This window comes from Cupressus sempervirens, chromosome 10 (genome assembly GCF_028749045.1).
Source record: "Cupressus sempervirens isolate cs-2001-9-10 chromosome 10, ASM2874904v1, whole genome shotgun sequence".
Lineage (NCBI taxonomy): Eukaryota > Viridiplantae > Streptophyta > Pinopsida > Cupressales > Cupressaceae > Cupressus > Cupressus sempervirens.
In genome coordinates, this window is record NC_143127.1 from 40,829,632 (window position 1) to 40,842,244 (window position 12,613).

The 12,613-nt window shown below is 39.8% G+C and overlaps 1 protein-coding gene across 1 annotated transcript in view; it reads right to left on the bottom strand.

Annotated features, from left to right (window-relative positions):
- The window catches only part of LOC149532462 (uncharacterized), a 162,089-nt gene that overhangs the window by 114,569 nt on the left and 34,907 nt on the right, over nucleotides 1-12,613 (bottom strand). The window lies entirely within an intron of this gene.

Sequence of the window (12,613 nt, forward strand, 5' to 3'; positions counted from 1 at the left end):
GGGTTTGTATTAAGAGTTAGGCTTGAACATGCTAGAATAACTAAAATTTGAAAAAAGCAGTAATTAATTGGGCATAATTTAACCAAGCACTCTGTAAATACAGCAGAACAAATAGAATTATTTTATTTATGCAATTGGTAAAAGGTTGAGACAAGAGAGTCTTTAATGCATTATAATAGATGTTTAAATTGAAATTTTTGGTTTGTAGTTTGTACAAACCAAAGAAAAATTATATTGAGATTCACATATTATCATGAAAAAGCCAGGGGAGCTTTCATATAGTGGGCAGGGTAATGTTTCAGATTGAAGAATTGATTGACAGCATGAGCAGCATACACAGTGTAAGAAAAATATCACAAGGCAGTGATAAAAAGAAACAACCCTGGGATAAATCAGCATCAAGAACTAAGCATTTTATTATTGAGTTGTCATTAGAGACCCTTATTTATCTAAAAAAATGTCTTTTCATGTCTGAACATAGTATATACGCCATGTAATTAAGATGGATATTTATGGTTAAGCTGATAGATATTGAATGCATAGATGACAAATAAGAAACGTGATGAAGTTTATTAAAAGACTTCAAGGGGTCACACCTATTCCAAAGACATAACAAAAGAAAAGTTGGTGTGTTATATCTACCTGTTGTGGGTTTTCACACCATCATCCCATTGCAAATGGGGACCCCTCTTTTTGCTGCAATGGGGACCCCCTCTTTTTGCTTTAGCAATAGTAGTCATTGCCTTAGATGATTTTAGCTGGCAAAAATTCTAAGTCTCCAAGTCTGAGGGTGAGTTTGAGCAGTTTTGGCCTACTAAGAAGCAATATTTGTCCAGGGTTTGCCAGAGGATTTTGATGTCCTTTTGAAGGGTAGACTTTTGTCTGAGTGAGAAAAGTTTAAATGCTTGGGAGATAGGACTGTGAGCGAATTCGGAAAGTGGTAGAAATCCTCAGTTTAGAGGATTTCCCCCATGGAAATCTTCTGACTCCAGGATTTCCACCAGCTATAATTTCTCCCAAAATTCTCAAGATTTCACCTTAGGACAAAGAGATGTGGTAACTTAGTTGTGTGGTATCCTTAGTAAAGCAGCAAATTGGTTGATGCAATGTTAAAATGATGAAGAGAAGGAAAAATGGTAATTTGCCTAAGGATAATTGTCGCAGTAATGTGTGGTGGAAATCCTTTGACCAGGGGATTCGCACCATGGAAATCCTCTCTCCTTAGGATTTCCACCCTTCTCATCATCAACTCAAAATTGATACAAAATCATCCTAAATCATGGCAACTTGAAAATGAATTGCATTAGGGTGTCAAATGGCAATTTTTGGGAGTCTAAGTGGCAAAATCATGTTTGGTGGAAATCCACTAACCAGAGGATTCCCACTATGTAAATCCTCTCTCCAAAGGATTCTCATTACATTAATCCATAGTTACGGGACTCAGACTCGCCTCTGACTTGGAAAGTCAAAATCCGACTCGAAATTGGACTCGGCGACCAAACTCGGCAAGGACTCGAAAAATCGAAAAATCCACAAAATTCAAAGATTTTTAAGGATTTAAAGATTTTTCATGCATCATTTAGTCAAGTAACATCAAATACACAATAATTGAGATAAATAGAAGCTACTTAACACTCATACACAATTTTGCATAGATCACATAAGTATAACAACGAATTTCTGAAGGAAAAAAAACTGAATATTATAATATAAAGTTAAAAATAGTGTCACTGTCAAATGTCTACAATATAAGAAATCAATGGAATCAAAAGTTTGAAAACATATATCAAAATCTCGGCTAGAGTGTAGAAGATTAAGGTTCATAGTAGCCTATGCCCTCCTATGAATACGCTTAAGATAAGTCATGGAAGACTCAGATATTGAGAAATATGTTTGTTACAGCTTATGTGTGCATTGTAGACAACAGGGCTCTCAAGTATGTCTAACAATTTGCTTGGTGAAACACAACCTTTAACGGTAAAAGTCTTTTAATAGCAATTATAGTTGGCTTACAATTTTTTGCCAAGAAAATGATCAAGGACACAGCCAGCAACACATATACACGTAAGTTTGAAAGTTTATAACTTTATGTACAACAGTAGAGAGTTCTAACATTCATGAACACGTAAGTCTAAAAAAAAAAAGTAAAACTCATATACATCATTATAAAATTCTAACACATATATGTAAATCTGAAAATATCTGTACAACATTACTGAACTCTACAATGCTGAAAGCAACTTCTTCATAATGAAACCCAGATGGTAACCAATATTGGCAGTGAGCCCCACAACATCATTTTCAGAATTAATAATTTAATATACACTCGAAAAAAAAAAAAAATCCAAAAATCTCTATCTTTTAAAAAAAAATAGAAAAAAAATTTAAAGAAAAAAAAAATTGGGAGAGTCATGGGCTTGAGTCCAAACTCTGCCAAGACTCGACGAGTCCTTGGACTTTGCTAGGACTCGGCCGAGTCCGAGTCCAGAGGCCATTTGCCTCGAAAAGGCTGCCTCTACCTTGGACTTGCAAAGTCCTGAAACACTACATTAATCCTCTCAAACCAATATTTCCCCCTTTTTCCTTTGTGCCAAAATTGACTCCAAGCAAGTGTCAGAGTAAAGGGATGTTGTGTTGACACGGAATTCATGAAAAACAATGAAGTTTTGGAAGGAAGGAATGAAATGAAGCACTAAGTAAATTTGGGGGAAATCCTCTAACTAGAGGGTTCCCACCGTGAAAATCCTCTGAGCTCAAGATTTCCACCAATGGAATCCTCCAACATCAAGAATTCCATCACTCCATTTTATAATTCTAAACAAGAATTGAAGATGAGCAATGCAACTTAGGGAGAGATTTAATGATAACAAGAGAAAAGTTTGAAATAATTGTGGAAAGGGGCTAAACCATGTTTGGTGGAAATCTTCTGACTAGAGGATTCCCACCACAATAAGCCTCCCAACTTGGAATTTCCCCCTTTCCCTTTAGCCTTATTTTCCTCATGCAAAATGAAAGACAAATCAAATGGGTAAATTAGAGAGTTGTCGAAGAAATAAATTTAAACACTAAGTGAGTAAAATTGGGATGAATTTTATTGTGTTTGGTGGAAATCCTTTGACCAGAGGATTCCCATCGTGGAAATCCTCTTGCCTTAGGATTTCTGCCCAAGAGCTTTTTATTCTAAGCCTCTAGCAATACCCAAGACATTGATCATTTCAAGAACATAGAAAGGCTTCGTCTTGAATAAGAGAAATCCATTTTCTTCATTATTAATGTGAATTTATTTTCAGATTTCTTTTGCAAACTTAATGAAGCTTTCTTTTTTGTTTTGCAAGGAGAAAGATGAAGCTGAAGTCAAGGTTGAGCTTGAGACTTCAAGCTCAAGGACTCAAATGAGAAGAAAAGATTCATGTGAAAGCTATCAAGCTGCAAATTCAAATTGAAATCAAGAGGAATTTCAAGAAAGCACAAAAGATCTAACTACATGAAGACATATTCAAGGAGAATCAAGAAAGGTCAAGTGCCCAAGTTCACAAAGATGTAAGTGATTCAAGTTAACTCCACAACAAAAATTCAAATGATGGAGAAAATCTCAAATGTTCAGAGATAGTTTCTAACAATTGAGCAAGAAATATTTGCAATTTTAACAAACACCTTCTACAAGCCAAGACTCCAAGCACAAGATAAGGATGATGAGGTGACAATTGTTTGCCACCCCCAATTAGAAAATTTTAATTTCAAGCACAGTCAATCACAGCATGCCAAGTGCCCTATTTTCTCATTCGTTGGAAAGATCATTGTAATTTTCTTATTGGCCCATGAATCGGTGCCTTCATATAATTGGTGCCTTCGTGTAAATTTGGCAACCCTAATTAGGGTTTGGGGGAAAAAAATCTTTGTCCTTGATCGTAAATCGATCTTGGCCCTTCATTGTAATGGAACTACTGTAAAAGGCCAAGCCCTTCTCATTTGTATTTCATTAGCTTAGAGATTGGAGGTAGCAAAGAGGTAGGGGAATAGAGCAAGCTAGCTAAGGGAAAGACTTGATGAACTTGTTGCTACAATGTTTGTCAAAGTAATTGATAATTCTTTGTTGGTTCGTCATGGTGGGTTACTTAATATTTCTTTGAAGTGTTACATGGTTTCCTCAATCTTTCACTTAGAGCAGATTTTTTTTCATATTAAAGTAGTTTAGTTGAATGAAAGTTGTTGTGGATGTTTATGTGCTTGACTCAAACAAATCCGAGCCACTAGCCTCGTCCTGATGGTAGGAGTGTCTTGTGTGGTAAGTCAATGATTAAATGCACTTAACTTTGATTGATGTTGAATCTTTATTTTGCATCCACTTCATGGAATTGGAGAGGAGATGTTGATTTGAAAACCATTCGAGCATTCATTAGAATGCTTGCACTACGTGGGTGGAGTCACTGATGAGATTATATCTAGTAAAGTCCAAGTCATCCATGATTCCTTGCATTCACAATTAGGAGTAGAAGTTAGCCAATTTAAGTTTGAGTTGAAGTGGAAAGGTTTGAAGATCAAAAATATATTTTCATTGTACATTGTAAAGCCAAACCTATAAGAGAAAGAGTTGCTATCCATTGAAAGAATAGTGTAAGTCCCTTTGTGATAACTAACATATCACATCATAAAATTGAGTGATGTCTGCGATTAAGAAGGAACCTTGAAGTCATTTCATGATCTCACTTTGCAAACTTAGCATGAGAGACCATCTTATAACAAGAGGCGATTGAATGTTTGGTGTTTCTCCTCAAAACAATATCTAATTCTGCATGTTGACACAATGCAAGGCAAGAGAATCCCCAAAGGAGATGTCCTAGCCCCCAGCAAATAACCACACAGCGGAAACACAACACAAGATATACAATATGATAGCAAAGGCAACTCTTTATTCATAAAATAACTCATTACATGCAATGTGCCAGGCTGTAAGGCCTTCCCAATTACAGCCAAATACAAAGCAAATAATAGTTCTACAAGATCCCTCAAGATCCAACCCAAACACTAGCTCGTCCAGATCTACACTCTAGTAGAAACCTCCAAGGAAGATCTAAACTTGTGCTCGCAAGCCCACAAAGCAATCTCCTTGTTTCCCAAGCCTCAACTACTAGCCCTTCTCAAAGTTCGCTCCTCTACTTCATCATCTTCTCCAAGCTGGATGATCATACTCAACAATGACTCACTCCTCTAAATGAATGCCTTAAGACTCCACAAGACCCCCTACTTATACCCAACTAAGCCACAAGTTGGCCTAACAATTACAAATTAAAATAAACCCTTACATTAAATGCCCATGCAAGCCACAAGTCGGCTGCCACACATATTAAATAACTACAACCCAAATTTATTAGTCAAGGTGGCCCACAAACAACTCAGTTAACACAAAACCAAGACCAAACTGAGCATCAGAGAAACCACGTCGAGTATCAGCATTCCACCAAAGCATAACCAAGCTCCCGCATTATATATGTCAAGCAACACCTTCACAGACCGAGTTCCTCAAGCAACTAAACTCCTTCAAAGACCAAGCAACTCAGGCAACACTATAACCAAGCTTCACCGAGCTCCTAGTGTGTGTCGAGTTCCCTCAACCATCGTCGAGTGCATTCGACGACCGAGTGCCCCAAGCTATGTTGAGATCCTTCGACAACCGAGCACCTCCAAGGTCATCGAGTCCATTCATCCACCGAGTTCTCAACCAAGAATTGCCAAGAGACGATCGATGTCATGTCCCCTTTCTAGCGTCAGGATTCCTACAGTAGATTTGCCTATCATCGACTCTCGTAGGCAAATGATTTTGGAGAGAGAGTCATCCCGTTGCCAGATGATTGCATTTTGCTCTCGGAGAGTATAATTAATCCTACATCCAGTAAGTGGGGCCTACATGTTCTAATGTTGAATTGAGATTGCACTTTTAATTTTATAAAGTTATTTATTTAATTTTATAAAGTTATTTAATAATAAAGTGCATTATAATAAGGTATTATAAAAGACGTTTCTAGAAACTTCCAGTGACTTCTCAAAAAGTGAATAAATAGAGGACAGGAGGCACCCATTTGAACAAGCGGTTTTGTGGATTAGACTTTATTTCAGTTGGAGCAATTTGTAGTCATTTGGTTTGCAAATTCTCAAATTATCTTTGGGAATGAAAACTCCCATTGATAAGCAATTTTGAGGGTGTGGAATATCACCTGAATTATTGCAAATTGGAAGTGACGTTACAGTCATTTCATCAGGTCGGAAATCTATAGCCTAAGGCCAAGTTGGGGACTCTTGCATTTTTGATTGACTAAGAAGAATCAGTTGCCATCCACCAAATTATTGCAGAACTGGAGAAATTCGAAAGGAAGCCAGGAAGGATATTGTTTAGTATCAGTCAAGAATTTGATTCACATCTCTGATCAGAGGGTTTAAATTTTGCCAATGGAAGGGTGATTACAAGCAGCTTTCATTCCCAAGCAAGCAAGTTCGAGTTATCTGGTTCAGGCGCCCCTTCTTATGGTATTTTCGTCATTGTTCGAAGCCAAGTAAATATCGCAGGATTGAATGAGTGTTTAAAATTTGCGGGTGACTATATTAATTTGTTGTAGAGATTTAAAATGCAAAATTCGGGCCAGGGCTAGGATGATCTGCCACACGGTTACATCAGAGGTTGGGCGATTTACTTGAACGAGCCGACAGCTACTTCAGGACCCTTTCCGACTCAGTCTAGGAACCCATTTACGGCGGATATCCAAGGGTAGGTGGCGGGGGTAGAGACTCACTAACCTCAAGTTCTAGTCGGCATTGCACACGGGCTGCATACTGCACATCTTCATAGTTTCAGCCACCCACTCCAGTATTGGCATATCCGTCAGCAAGTACACGCATTGTGAAAATTCGAATGTTGATGAATTCGGCAGCAGTAACAATATAGTTTCCATCAGTTTGGGCGCCATTTGAAAGGTTACAAATTATAATAAATAAATCGCACAAAATATAGTGGTAATTAGGTCATCATTCCAATTGGAGCAACTCTGAAAGACCCGTGCAGCAGTTTGGAATGAATCCAACAGCATCGGAATTGTTCTCCAGATTGTGAAGGGCAGACCCGAATCCATTAGCAGCATTACAATCAGGCAGAATCCATGGAAGCAAGAAAATCTCAATTTCAGACTACAAGACAAATGTTTTACGAATTGTCTCAGTTTAGCATTGGTTCTTTAGTGACCTTTATAGTTAGGGTCATCTCAGTGGTATCAGAGCAGTGTTCTTGCCATCCTGTTGGGTAGAACATCTTATGCAACCTTATCCCAGATATTATATACGCAGAAGAGCAACACTTAAGGGCGAACAGAAATTCAGAGATATGGGTGAGAGACAGTCACACAGTCCACCTAGAGTTGATGACGATGAGACCAGAGAGTTCTACAGAATCATGACTACCAGACAGCAAGAAATAGCCCAGTCATTACAAGCATTGACTACCATAATGGAGAGAGTTGTTCTGCCCAGGATCCAGGAACAGGGTAGAGGTACACCTGACCATGATAATAGAAGTGTGGCAGGCTCACAAGGTGCTCCTAGGCGCAGATCATGGACGGCAAATAGGCCTACTCGTCCCATTTTCCTTAGGGAGGAGGCCCAGAAGATAGAGGAAGATGACTTGCCGGAGGATTTTCAGGATGATCTCAGAGCCACTACTGCAGAATGGCAGGCATTACCACCCCATGTGCATGAGCTACTAAACTTTGATCGCTACCTGAACCAGAGGAGAGAGCATATGAGGAGTAGCCGTCAGAACAAGAGGCCTAGAGGAAGTCATGAAAATGAGTTGCAGCGAGCTGCTAGTAAACTCACTTTACCATCTTTCGATGGTAGTGGACAGATGACAGCACAAGCATGGATTCATAAGTTGGATACATTCCTAGCATTAAAGCCAATGTCAAAAATAGATGCCATCAGATACGCCGCCTTGTATTTGGAGGGAGCAGCTCATGATTGGTGGTCGCACAGGATGATTACTCTGCAACACAATCAGGTGACATCTTACCAGGACTTTGTGGATAGACTGGTTGAGCGTTTTGATAGGAAGGATCCAGAGATTTATTTTCGTGACCTCGCTCAGTTGAGACAGTCGGGCAGTTTGGAGGTTTATATTAGTGAATTTCAGAGATTGTCAGTTATGGTGCAGGATGTGTCTGAGAGACGGACGGTCATCTTATTCACAGAAGGATTGTCTGAACCCCTCAAGGGGTGGATTAAGGCATTTGATCCACCAACACTTCAGGAGGCTATGAGGAAAGCACGGAGTATGGAGCTTACAGCACCTTCTAGCAGGTTCACTTCCAGGAGTACTACTTCTTTCAGAGACAATAAGAAGTTTGATAAGAATAAAGGGAAGAGCATTGATACCAAAGGAAAATCTACTACACCCCTGGATGCAGAAGCATTAAACGACTTGCGCAGGAAGAAACTATGCTTCTATTGCAAAGGCCCATATGACAGGGACCATGATTGTCCTTTGAGACCTAAGGGAAAGGCCAATAGAGTTATGTGGGCATATTACGAAGGGTCAGATTCCGACAGTACAGCAAATGAGGATGATCACAGTGATTCAGAGCCTGAGGGAGAAACAAGAAATTCAGAGCAAAAAGAAGAACCTAAGTTACATTTACAGCAGGGGCGTTTGTCTAGTATTCAGCAGGAGGGATCCTTTAGGTTACATGGTGTTCTAGCAGGACAGAAGGTGATCACATTGGTTGATACAGGTGCTACGCACAACTTCATTGATGCACGTCTGGTTGAGCACCGTGGTATTAAGACAAAGGAGTTTGAGGGTCTCTGAGTACAGGTTGCTGATGGATACACTCTTAAGTGTAATAGAATGGTTAGAGACATGCCTTTATGCCTGAATAATTATGAGTTCAAAGCAGATTACCATGTGGTCAATATGGGTGACTTGGATATCGTTTTGGGTATGACATGGTTACATTTATTGGGTGAGGTCACTTTCCGCCTCAAGGACATGGAGATCAAGTTTGAGGTAGATGGGATGCAGCATGTGTTGAGAGCTATCAGGAATAGTGACATCCGAACCATTTTTCTCAGGCGATTGGAAAGATTGGTGAGGCATAATGATATTGAATGGGCAGCCATGTGTACTCTCATGCCCACAAAGGAGGAACAACAAAAGACAGAATATCATCCAGACATCCAGATATTGAGCAAGAAGTATAGTAAGGTATTCAGCGATATTCCACCTGGTACACCACCTGATAGAGGGATTGAGCACATCATCGAATTAGAAGAGGGTGCTAAACCAATTATGATTACTCCATACAGGCATCCAAAGAGGCTTAAAGATGAAATAGAAAAAACCATCAAGGAACTTCTTGCAATGGGACACATTAGACCTAGTAAGTCTCCTTTTGCTTCTTCAGTAGTTTTGGTAAAGAAGAAAGATGGTTCACTACCGATGTGCATAGATTACAGGGTGCTGAATAAGAAAACCATTAAGAATAGATATCCCATTCCGCAGATTGATGAGCTGAGAGATGAACTACATGGGGCATGCTACTTTAGTAAGATTGATTTGAGATCCGGCTACCACCAGATTAGAGTCAGAGAACAGGACATAGAGAAGACTGCATTTAGATGTCACTGTGGGCAATTTGAGTTTGTAGTTATGCCATTCAGTTTGACCAATGCACCAGCTACTTTCCAGTCCACCATGAATAAGGTCTTCCATCATCAGCTGAGGAAGTTTGTGTTGGTTTTCTTTGATGATATCTTGGTATACAGTCGAACATGGCATAACAGGCAGAGTCCTTGTATGCCAAAGAGTCCAAATGTGATTTGGGTATGACCGAGTTATTATATTTAGGTCATATTATCAGTAGAGAAGGAGTACGGATGGATCCTGATAAGATCTGTGCTATAGTGGAGTGGCCTATTCCTGAGAACCTGACCCAATTGAGAGGATTCCTTGGTTTATGTGGCTTTTATCGCAGATTTGTTTGCGGATATTCACGACATGCGGCTCCTATGACAGACTTACTTAAAAAGGGAGCCTTTGTTTGGACATCAAAGGCACAGGCTTGTTTTGACAGATTTAAGGAGATAATGACTTCATGTCCAGTATTAGCATTGCCCGATTTCTCAAAGCCATTTGAACTCCAGTGTGACGCATCCGGAGATGTTATTGGGGCTGTTCTGATGCAGGACAAACACCCTATTGCATATGAGAGCACGAAACTCCGTGGGCCAGAGAGATCATTCAGCATTTACGATTAGGAGATGTTAGCTATCATGCACGCATTAGCTAAATTCGGGCAATATCTAGTAGGTGGTAAGTTTTGTATAAAAACTAACCACAACAGTTTGAGACATTTCCTTGGACAAAGAGATCTCAATGATAGACAGCAAAAATGGGTGAGTAAGCTGCAAGCCTACGACTTTGATATATCATACATTAGGGGGACTCAGAATGTGGTAGCAAACGCCTTGTCACGCAGGCCACATCTTAGTGCGATGGTTGAGATCTCTGAGGATTGGAAGCATTTGATTGTTGCAGAGTATGCTAGAGACTCTTGGGCATCTAGGATAGTTGATGGGACAATTGTTGATACCAGGTATACACTTGTGGATGAATTGATTATTTACAAGAGCGAGATATTTTTAGTCCCAGGATCGAAGGTGATGCGGACTATTATGCGAGCTCTTCATGATTCACCTATAGCTGGTCATCCCGGGTAATTTAAAACATATAGACAAGTGCGAGAGCGGTTCACATGGAAAGGACTCAAGACAAATGTATTGCAATATGTTCGTGAGTGTCCTGTTTGTCAGCAGAGTAAGCAAGAACACACCTTCCCAGCAGGACTCCTACAGCCTCTTCCCATTCCGGATCGGAAGTGGGAATGCATAGCCATGGACTTCATTACAGGTTTGCCTAAGGCCCAAGGACGCAATTGCATTTATGTGGTAGTGGATAGACTGACGAAGTATGCACACTTCTTTCCCATCACTACTACTCACACATCAGTACAGGCAGTTGAGGTATTCTTTAGAGAGATTTTCAGATTACATGGGATACCCTGAAGTATTGTGAGCGACAGAGATAGTAGATTCATGAGTCATTTTTGGCAGGAGGTGCTTTGATTATGTGGCATTGAGCTGACACCCAGTACTAGTTATCACCTGTAGACTGATGGACAGACGGAAATAGTGAACAAGTGGGTAGAAGGCTACTTGAGAAACTACGTGGCTGATCAACAGAAGGCATGGGTGAGATGGATTTATTTGTGTGAATATTGTTATAATACCACCTTTCACACGTCTATTCAGATGACACCTTTCCGAGCGTTATATGGGTATGATGCACCGAGCTTTATTGACTTGCTGATGGGTGATGTTCGGGTTCCACGTGTCGGGGGTTTGATTCAAAAGAGTAAGGACATTATTAATGCTCTCCGAGATAACATAGCTCGGGCACAAAATCAATATAAGCAGTATGCAGATCAAAAGAGGACAGAGAGAAGCTTTGAGGTTGGTGACATGTTTTACCTCATGCTTCAGCCATTTCGGCAATCTAATCTCAAAAAAAGTGGGTCAGAAAAGCTTAAGCCTAGGTATTATGGGCCTTTCAGGATCACCAGGCGAATAGGGGAATTGGCTTATGAGCTTGAGCTTCCAGCAGATAGCAAAGTGTACAATGTGTTCCATGTGTCGCGCCTCAAGAAAGCGTTGGGACAGAATGTGGTACCTTCTACGGTATTACCTCCCTTGGATGATGAAGGAAAATTGATCTTAGTGCCGGAATTCATTTTGGAAAGTAGGGAAAAGTAGCTCCGCAGAAGGGTGATCAGAGAATATTTGGTTAAATGGAGAGATCTACCAGTTGAAGATGCCACCTGGGAAAATGAAACAATTTTGCAGCATCCAGCTTTGAGATTGCTTGAGGACAAGCAATTTTAGGAAGGGCGGACTGTCATGTCCCCTTTCTACCGTCACGATTCCTACAGTAGATTTGCCTATCATCGACTCTCGTAGGCAAATGATTTTGGAGAGAGAGTCATCCCGTTGCCAGATGATTGCATTTTGCTCTCGGAGAGTATAATTAATCCTACATCCAGTAAGTGGGGCCTACATGTTCTAATGTTGAATTGAGATTGCACTTTTATTTTTATAAAGTTATTTATTTAATTTTATAAAGTTATTTAATAATAAAGTGCATTATAATAAGATATTATAAAAGACGTTTCTAGAAACTTCCAGTGACTTCTCAAAAAGTGAATAAATAGAGGACAGGAGGCACCCATTTGAACAAGCGGTTTTGTGGATTCGACTTCTATTTCAGTTGGAGCAATTTGTAGTCATTTGGTCTGCAAATTCTCAAATTACCTTTGGGAACGAAAACTCCCATTGATAAGCAATTTTGAGGGTGTGGAATATCACCTGAATTATTGCAAATTGGAGGTGACATTACAGTCATTTCATCAGGGCGGAAATCTGTGGCCTAAGGCCAAGTTGGGGACTCTTGCATTTTTGATTGACTGAGAAGAATCAATTGCCATCCACCAAATTATTGCAGAACTGAAGAAATTCGAAA